This window comes from Oreochromis niloticus, linkage group LG14 (assembly GCF_001858045.2).
Source record: "Oreochromis niloticus isolate F11D_XX linkage group LG14, O_niloticus_UMD_NMBU, whole genome shotgun sequence".
Lineage (NCBI taxonomy): Eukaryota > Metazoa > Chordata > Actinopteri > Cichliformes > Cichlidae > Oreochromis > Oreochromis niloticus.
In genome coordinates this window covers 13,328,511-13,338,277 of record NC_031979.2, presented here as the reverse complement: position 1 = coordinate 13,338,277, position 9,767 = coordinate 13,328,511, and positions in this window count along the sequence as shown.

Below are 9,767 nucleotides of genomic sequence, written 5' to 3'. Positions count from 1 at the left end.
AGCACAGGCATCCAGTATCCATAGTTTCAGGTGCTGCACATCTCGTATCTTCACACCATAGACAATTGCCTTCAGATGACCCCAAAGATAAAAGTCTAAGGGGGTCAGATCAGGAGACCTTGGGGGCCATTCAACTGGCCCACGACGACCAATCCACTTTCCAGGAAACTGTTCATCTAGGAATGCTCGGACCTGGCACCCATAATGTGGTGGTGCACCATCTTGCTGGAAAAACTCAGGGAACGTGCCAGCTTCAGTGCATAAAGAGGGAAACACATCATCATGTAGCAATTTCAAATATCCAGTGGCCTTGAGGTTTCCATTGACGAAGAATGGACCCACTATCGTTGTACCCCATATACCACACCAAACCATCACTTTTGTTGTTCCAACAGTCTTGGAGGGATCCATCCAATGTGGGTTAGTGTCAGACCAATAGCGGTGGTTTTGTTTGTTAACTTCACCATTCACATAAAAGTTTGCCTCATCACTGAACAAAATCTTCTGCGTGAACTGAGGGTCCTGTTCCAGTTTTTGTTTTGCCCATTCTGCAAATTCTGTGCGCCGATCTGGATCATCCTCGTTGAGATGCTGCAGTAGCTGGAGTTTGTAAGGGTGCCATTTGTGAGTAGCTAATATCCGCCGAAGGGATGTTCGACTGATGCCACTCTCCAGTGACATGCGGCGAGTGCTACGCTGTGGGCTCTTGCTGAATGAAGCTAGGACAGTCACTGATGTTTCTTCATTAGTGACAGTTTTCTTGCGTACACATTTTTGGCAAATCCAACACTGAACCAGTTTCACGAAACTTAGCAAGCAGTTTGCTAACTGTAGCATGGGAGATGGGTGGTCTCGTAGGGTGTCTTGCATTGAAATCTGCTGCAATGATCCGGTTACTGTGTTCACCAGATATCAACACAATTTCGATCCGCTCCTCAAGTGTTAACCTCTTCGACATGTCAATGGCTGTGAACAAAGAGAAACTTGTAAATAACTCATGAAAGAATAAAGTTACGATGAAACAAAGCACACCATTGTTTTTCTTGTGACATTACCAATAAGTTTGATGTGTCACATGGCCCTCTTCCTATTGAAAAAACAAAAGTTGTATCCAAGATGGCCGACTTCTAAATGGCCACCATGGTCACCACCCATCTTGAGAAGTTTGCCCCCTCACATATACTAATGTGCCACAAACAAGACTTTAATATCACCAACCATTCCCATTTTATTACGGTGTATCCATATAAATGGCCCACCCTGTAGTTGCATGTTTTCTTTGTGGCTGCTACATATTCATATTATTATTATTGTTAATGTTGTTGTTGTAAATATCAGTTTACATTGAATTTTGTTTTGTTTTTTGAAACAACATTAAATCATATTATAGCATTTTTATAATAAAACATTTTCGTCATATACAAAAATATATTACATTATTTAAAAAATAATAATTTTGATATAGCGTCGATAAAGAACAAGTACTCAGTTAGACTGCCTATAATGACATTATACAAAATACCAATCTTGCATATTCTCATTAGCCATATTATGTTGTAGAGTCAGGGAAATGATGCCAGAAATATCACATATTCTTTTTTTTCTCAACCTTTCCCTCTGTTTGACCTACAGTTAAGGGGATGTCTCTCATATCTCCAGTCTGTAAGTGACAGAGCAGAAGAGCAGCATCATTTGGTCCATATGGTTCTGTTGTATAGAGAGTATAAATCCAGCAAGAGTTCCTCTGCAACAACAGTTTGGTTGAAATATGACATCTGGGATTTGAATGGTATGGTATAGCTGCTGAATACCAAATAAAGTAAGTGAAGCTGTGGAAACATTATTCCTCCTATGAACCTGTTAAGAATAGATATGTCTGACACCACATGGTTGACTGTAATGAACCTCAACTGTATGCTTACATCTTTGGGAATATGTAGTTGATTTGACAAGATTTAACATCATATTTCAGTTTCCCTGTATACTTCCCATGTATTTACCTGCATATTAATAGTGGTAACTGCTCAATATCATATTATAGTTAGGCATATATTTTCTGGATAAAAGCTCAGTATGTCCTAAACATTCCTTGTTGTTCCTAGATATTCCTAGAGTAGAAATGTAGCTGACTCTAGTTTCCCACAATATTAGTTAGATGGCAAAATCTGCATGCTTGTGTATGTTTTTGTGTTTTTGTATTGTTGTTGTTGTTTTTTATACATAAAGGGTGGACATAGCAACAGTCATGTCCTTTAGTTTGTTGATTGTGCTTTATGAAGCCTTGATTTGCTGGAGCCATAATTTACTACATTTAGATGAAAGAGTGGACCAGTTAACAGCCAGTGCTAGCAGGATTCCACATCCTTTAGTTCTTGTTAAAATTTGCTCCTTAGTTTTAGACATTCATTTGTTCCCTCATTGCTTCCTATCTTATTCTCTTGTATAAGCTTCCCTAGGTTAAGTTTGTGTGTCTGGATTTTCCTGTTTAGTTATGGTTCTTACTAACTTTTTTCTAATAGTTCTTTGTCTCTTTAGTTTCACTTCCCTTCCTGCCTCATTTTATTTAATTACTGTAACCCACATCTCGTTACACCTCCTGCGTCCATTACCCCTAATGACCTTGAGTGTATTCAAGCCCTGCTCTTCCTCTGTCTTTTGTTCCATTGTTTGTTAACCTCCCCTCTATGTTTCCAGTCAGTCTTTTTACTTTTCTGATGGACTTTGCTTTATGGACTTTTCAAAAGCCAAAGTAAAAGCTCGCTTTTGGTTTAGTTTGTCTGGTTCCACGTACCTGCATTTGGGTTCCAGGCTCTGCAATTCATGACAGGATTTGCATCTGCAGAAAAATGAGCCCTCTTTCTGAGAGACTGTGTGTTTATAGATACTATGGAAAAAAGAGTCACAAAGTTAGTGTTTAGTGTTTTTGCTCGTATGTTTGCTGTTTTTGTAGATGGTTAATTCCCCCAGACTTTGCTGTGACAATCTCATTAATGAACCAGGGCCTGAGTTGAAAAAGGATGAGGACTCCTTCCTCCTCCCTACTCTCTTATTGGATTTATTTGTCTCTCTCCCCTCCTTTCCTAACCTTTTGTCCCCATCTCTCTATCTCAAACCATTGCTTTAGCACCTGATGGCTATTTTTTCAGCCATCAGGTTATCATTCATGGCATTGGCCTTGGCACTTGATCTCACAAAGCACATTTTGACAAATATTATTCATTCCTGTCCTAAAATAAACCTGGAATCAAACACTCTAGCGCAACATCTGTGCAATGGCACCTGTGTGAGATGGTTCTGTCTTAATACTGGTAAACAGTTCAATAGGCCAGGTGCTGATTTCACAGCACACAAATCCTGAATAGCATCCAGCAATTAGTTACTTTTCTGTTTATTTGTTTGTTTTTTCCCCAAGTGTTATAGCAAAGTGCTAAGCCAGTCTACAAAATTGATTGTTTTCAGATATCTTGAGAAGCGTGCTAACGAGGTTTCGGCAATATCCAAAGCACAGCAAAATATCACAGTAGTTAGAAATGCATGATTTTGAATAACATCAAAACATCCTCTTTTATTTAACCTAATCAGAGATACTGCAATGAGGTGATATATTTTATACACCACACTACAAAAAGTGCCACCAAAGGTAGTCTCTGTATGTGGAACAGGCAGTTTCTGTCAGAGACATTGATTGCTAGGATACAAATGATATATGATATTCATGCCAAATGATATGGCATGTATATGCAGAAGCCTGTGGTTTGCGTCTCATGACATCAAATCCTGTCAAATTAAAAATTACACACAAGGTGTCCTCTATTCCCACAGGTGGTGACTTGTCCAGCCGTGGCAATATTGTACACACAGAGTAAAAAGGTAAAAAAAGAGCTACATAGTCCACATTATGAGCTTTGAGGTGTGGCAGTGAGAAAGTAACAAGATTTCTAGCCAGGAAATTGCAAATGATGAGTTCTTTATATGTTGAACCTATGTTGCTATTTCATTTTTATTTTTATTTTACTCATTTTTCAATTGTTTTGGATATTAGAAAACATGTTTTGTGTGTGTGTTTGGACAATGACACTGGTGTTGCCATGGTACACTGCCGCAGTATATTTTAAATCAAAAAAGATCTTACTGAAGTGCAGGCTTTCAGCTAAAATACAAAGAGGTTTAGAAGAGTATTGCATTAATGGTTAGGAAATAATATCAATTTTCATACAGTCTCTCATTGGGTCAGAGGCAACTGGAAAGATTTTCTCTCTCTCTTTTTTTATATATTTACATGAAAATTACATTACATTGACTGACTACGTAAAGTCCAGAATGCACAGACATCACCAAATGTTGCATTTCCTGCATCAAGATGCTCTGCTGAGAGTGTTACTCCTTTTCTGTGCATCTCTCTGCCTTTAGCTTTGTCTTTGTTTCATGCTTTAATGAGTTGTGATCAGGCAAATTGTTTGGCTACTGAAAAATATCCCACTTCTCTGTGTTGAGAAAATGTTGGGTTGCTTTTGCAGTGTGCTTTGTGTCATTACCTATTTGCACTGTGAAGCTCTGATCAGTTTTGCATTTAGCGGACTCTGAGCAGAGAGTATAGCCCTGTACTCTATAGAACTGAAAATTCATCTTAATACTTTTACCAGCAATCACATCATCAGTGAGCACTTGAGGCCTGGTTCCCTTAACCACAAATGCCCATGGCATATACAGGGAGTGCAGAATTATTAGGCAAATGAGTATTTTGTCCACATCATCCTCTTCATGCATGTTGTCTTACTCCAAGCTGTATAGGCTCGAAAGCCTACTACCAATTAAGCATATTAGGTGATGTGCATCTCTGTAATGAGAAGGGGTGTGGTCTAATGACATCAACACCCTATATCAGGTGTGCATAATTATTAGGCAACTTTCTTTCCTTTGGCAAAATGGGTCAAAAGAAGGACTTGACAGGCTCAGAAAAGTCAAAAATAGTGAGATATCTTGCAGAGGGATGCAGCAGTCTTAAAATTGCAAAGCTTCTGAAGCGTGATCATCGAACAATCAAGCGTTTCATTCAAAATAGTCAACAGGGTCGCAAGAAGCGTGTGGAAAAACCAAGGCGCAAAATAACTGCCCATGAACTGAGAAAAGTCAAGCGTGCAGCTGCCAAGATGCCACTTGCCACCAGTTTGGCCATATTTCAGAGCTGCAACATCACTGGAGTGCCCAAAAGCACAAGGTGTGCAATACTCAGAGACATGGCCAAGGTAAGAAAGGCTGAAAGACGACCACCACTGAACAAGACACACAAGCTGAAACGTCAAGACTGGGCCAAGAAATATCTCAAGACTGATTTTTCTAAGGTTTTATGGACTGATGAAATGAGAGTGAGTCTTGATGGGCCAGATGGATGGGCCCGTGGCTGGATTGGTAAAGGGCAGAGAGCTCCAGTCACACTCAGACGCCAGCAAGGTGGAGGTGGAGTACTGGTTTGGGCTGGTATCATCAAAGATGAGCTTGTGGGGCCTTTTCGGGTTGAGGATGGAGTCAAGCTCAACTCCCAGTCCTACTGCCAGTTTCTGGAAGACACCTTCTTCAAGCAGTGGTACAGGAAGAAGTCTGCATCCTTCAAGAAAAACATGATTTTCATGCAGGACAATGCTCCATCACACGCGTCCAAGTACTCCACAGCGTGGCTGGCAAGAAAGGGTATAAAAGAAGAAAAACTAATGACACGGCCTCCTTGTTCACCTGATCTGAACCCCATTGAGAACCTGTGGTCCATCATCAAATGTGAGATTTACAAGGAGGGAAAACAGTACACCTCTTTGAACAGTGTCTGGGAGGCTTTGGTTGCTGCTGCACGCAATGTTGATGGTGAACAGATCAAAACACTGACAGAATCCATGGATGGCAGGCTTTTGAGTGTCCTTGCAAAGAAAGGTGGCTATATTGGTCGCTGATTTGTTTTTGTTTTGTTTTTGAATGTCAGAAATGTATATTTGTGAATGTGGAGATGTTATATTGGTTTCACTGGTAAAAATAAATAATTGAAATGGGTATATATTGGTTTTTGTTAAGTTGCCTAATAATTATGCACAGTAATAGTCACCTGCACACACAGATATCCCCCTAAAATAGCTAAAACTAAAAACAAACTAAAAACTACTTCCAAAAACATTCAGCTTTGATATTAATGAGTTTTTTGGGTTCATTGAGAACATGGTTGTTGTTCAATAATAAAATTATTCCTCAAAAATACAACTTGCCTAATAATTCTGCACTCCCTGTATATTGCTTTCCTCATGTCTGACAGATAATATGGTATGTTTTGGATGATTTTTCTTCTTCTCCATATCTTTCTCATTCCATCATTCTAGTACAAAATAAACTGTAACATTTTTCTAAATTATTTATTTAAGAACAATGTAGGCTCTAGATGTTTTCTGGTAAGGTCTAATCTGAGCCTTCCTGTTCTTGATTGTAACCAGTGGTTTGCACCTTGTTGTAATTATTGTCTGTATTGTGGTTTTAGACTTTGAAAATGATGAGAAGTTTTTTTCTTTCTTCTTTTCTTTTTTTTCAAATAAGGAAAAACATTGAAGACATCTACTTTAGTTTCTCTTGTGGTCTTTCAGGCCCTTGGGTTTTTTTTGAGCTGACCAGTGTAGAGCTTCTTTGTAGAAATACGCTATAATGTTGGCCATTCAAATTTTTGATAGGTTTATTTTGCTATTTTAGGATAATGGCTCTAATAATAATAATAATAATAACAGTTTCTCTTGCGTCTATGTATTTTTGGACTTCTCATTCAAGTATAATGAACAACTATAACTGCCAGTTCGACATTTTGAAGTAACTCCAGATCATCTTATTTGTTTAATTTGTCATAGAAAAAACAGGGACCAGGCCACACCTGGCCATGAATTGACTTCTCAGTCAACTATCGAATTACTTTTAATCCTCTAAAGGCTAAAAATTAAACATTTTCTTAGGGACTATGTTCCCTAAGAAATGGCAGTAATTTGTAAACCGTTCATGCAATACTTTTATTTTTGAGACATTTAGAAAACCTTCATCTGGCCTGGAAAAATAATTATCTCCTTTATCATTGTCATTTTTTAAAAGTTTGGACATTCGTCCAAGCTTCATAAAGCTTTGACAATTTACTATTTGATATATATTGATATAGTAAAAAGGAACAGCTTTACAGCACAGCCAGGCAAAGAGTCAGAAATTTAAGCTTGGAGCTAACTTTGGTAATTACTTCATCCAAACCATCAACATTTCAGTTAGACCTGCAAATCTGAGAAGAAAATAAGTCTTACCATTAATTAAGTCACTAATTGATTTTAAATATGATTATTTAAGCTGTATTAATAGGCTGCATTTGAAAGACTAGTGTTGCTACTGAAGTCCTTACTTAATCCAACTGTTCTTAGAAATTATAGACTGAATTCTAACCTTCTTCTTTATTTATTTTTAAAATTTTGTGAAACCTTTCATTTAAACCAGCTATTTGATTATTTGCATAGGAATGGCTTGAAAGCATTTCATTGAGGATTTAGAGTTTATGATAGTGTAGAAAAACAACTAATGAAAGTTACTAACGACCTTCCTCTGACGGTGATTTTATCTCTGTGGTGCCCTGCTAGATCTTAGTGCAGTAGCACCATTTAAACATTTTTAAAGAGAGACTTAAAATATAAATCCGGCTCCAAAACAGTTGGAAACCTGTATAAAATAACAATATAATAGCATATAAAAACAAAATGGAATGATTAACAACTTTCATAAAAAATATTAACAACAGAACATAGAAAAAAATACATCATATTTTCAATTAGATTATGAATTTGATGAAAACAATATGTTTTTCAAAAAATACAATACTGCGACCGTTACTGAGACTATCCAGCTGATCTACACTATGGCAGCAGTGATCAGTGAGATGCTTGGCTATAAGATGAACAACCACAAGGAGTAGCACCCTCCATGGAGAAGGTGACTAGAGGCCAAGATGCAAAAAGCAGCTCCAATAGTTGGCTAGTGGATCTAAGAGCAGACCACAGCAACCTCCCTGAACAAGGAGCAATAACCATCACAGTGTCCGACATCCAAGAAAGGTTCTCCAGTATGAAGAGTTGGACAGAATATAGAGGCAGGAAGTAATAAGCACTTGTTTCCTCCTACTCTTTTTCATATGGGAGATGGTCAACTTTTTTTTCATGTGAACATGATGGCGTTTGTCTTTTATGTGAATTAACATTTATTAATTACATGTTCAAAATAAAGATTTGACTCATTTTGGTTGACAATACAGCTGTGTCTCAGCAGTGGGAATGAGAAATGGGCTGGATGCTTTGGTTGTTTTTGGAGCAATAAGGGCCCTTTAAGAAAATGATCCTCAATCTGCTATCTGTGAGAACAGATTTAATGCCGGCAGTGACACTGGTATTTAAAAAAATGTTCATCTGCTTCTGTACTTTGTTAGTTCACACATACTACTAGGTCATCCAGGGTGATCACAGTAATGCCATATGACCACAGACCCAATCTATTACGCTTAAGAACACCAGCTGTCTAGGATAAAACCAGGATTGTCCAGGATTTTTTGCCCTTTAGGCAAAGGGGATGAAATAAACTGCATCACTTATGTCCTTCATCATCCCATATGGAATACACAGATTCTACAGCTGTTGCTTGGTAGCCAATTTGTTGTTCTATAGGACTGTACTCAGTGAGTCCATCACTGCATGGATTTTTCTAGCCACCATAAGCAAACTAGTAGTAAAGTGGATTGTCAGAGGGAGCAAGGTAAATAATTCCACTAGAAAGCAATTTGCCTGTTGATTTCATTAAGAGACTGAAAATAAATGAGCCATTTTTTCATTTTCTGGTGAGCAGTAATGTTTCTCATCGAAGACTCTGTATGTGTATGTGTATACTAAAACCACCTGTGGGCGTGTGTGTGTGTATGTGTTTGTGACTCTGTGTGTATGTGCTAATATTTGTATATACTTGTATGCATTTATATGTAATTCTGTTGGCAAATGTATATGTGTCTGTGGCAATTTGTGATTACTCTTTGTTTCCTCTTCCATCCTCTTTACCTCTCGACTCCACACATTTGTCAAAATGTGTATATGTACTTATGTGTGCAGACATAGACATACCTAAAATATGTGCACACATTCTTTTATCTTAATTCGCCTGCAGGGACCACCTGCTGTCTTTTATCATGACAACAAAAATGCCATTGAGCCTGTGCAATTTTATTATAATGATTATCATTATTATTAGTATTATTATTACATAATTTGCTGGGGGGAAAGGGGTGTATTACTTTGCCCCAGTTGTGGTAGTTGGTGCTAGGAATATTAGTGTTTTTTATTATTTTGTTGGAATTAAAGAATTTCTCAGAATAAGTGTATAACTGTTGACTTTGGAATGGATCAAAGCTATAAGCAAAGTGCCCAAACACTAACTTTGCCCTTTAGCTCTTTACTAACTCACCATGTTTAGACTTGAGGCCCACTTCTTTCCACTATGCATTAATATAAGTATTATTCCAGTCTAGCTTTGGGGTCATAGAATGTGACCTGTTGGGTGTTCAGTGGACCTGAGCTAATGTATATCTCTTGGTCCAAAGTAAATATGGTGGGGGTCATGTCTAAGCAGATGGAACCAAACTCCATAAAAAGTGCTGGATTCTTTCCTTTTCTGGAGTGGCTCATGGTGAAAGGGACTGGGAGTGGGAATACTCAGAAGCAGAGACAGCACACAAC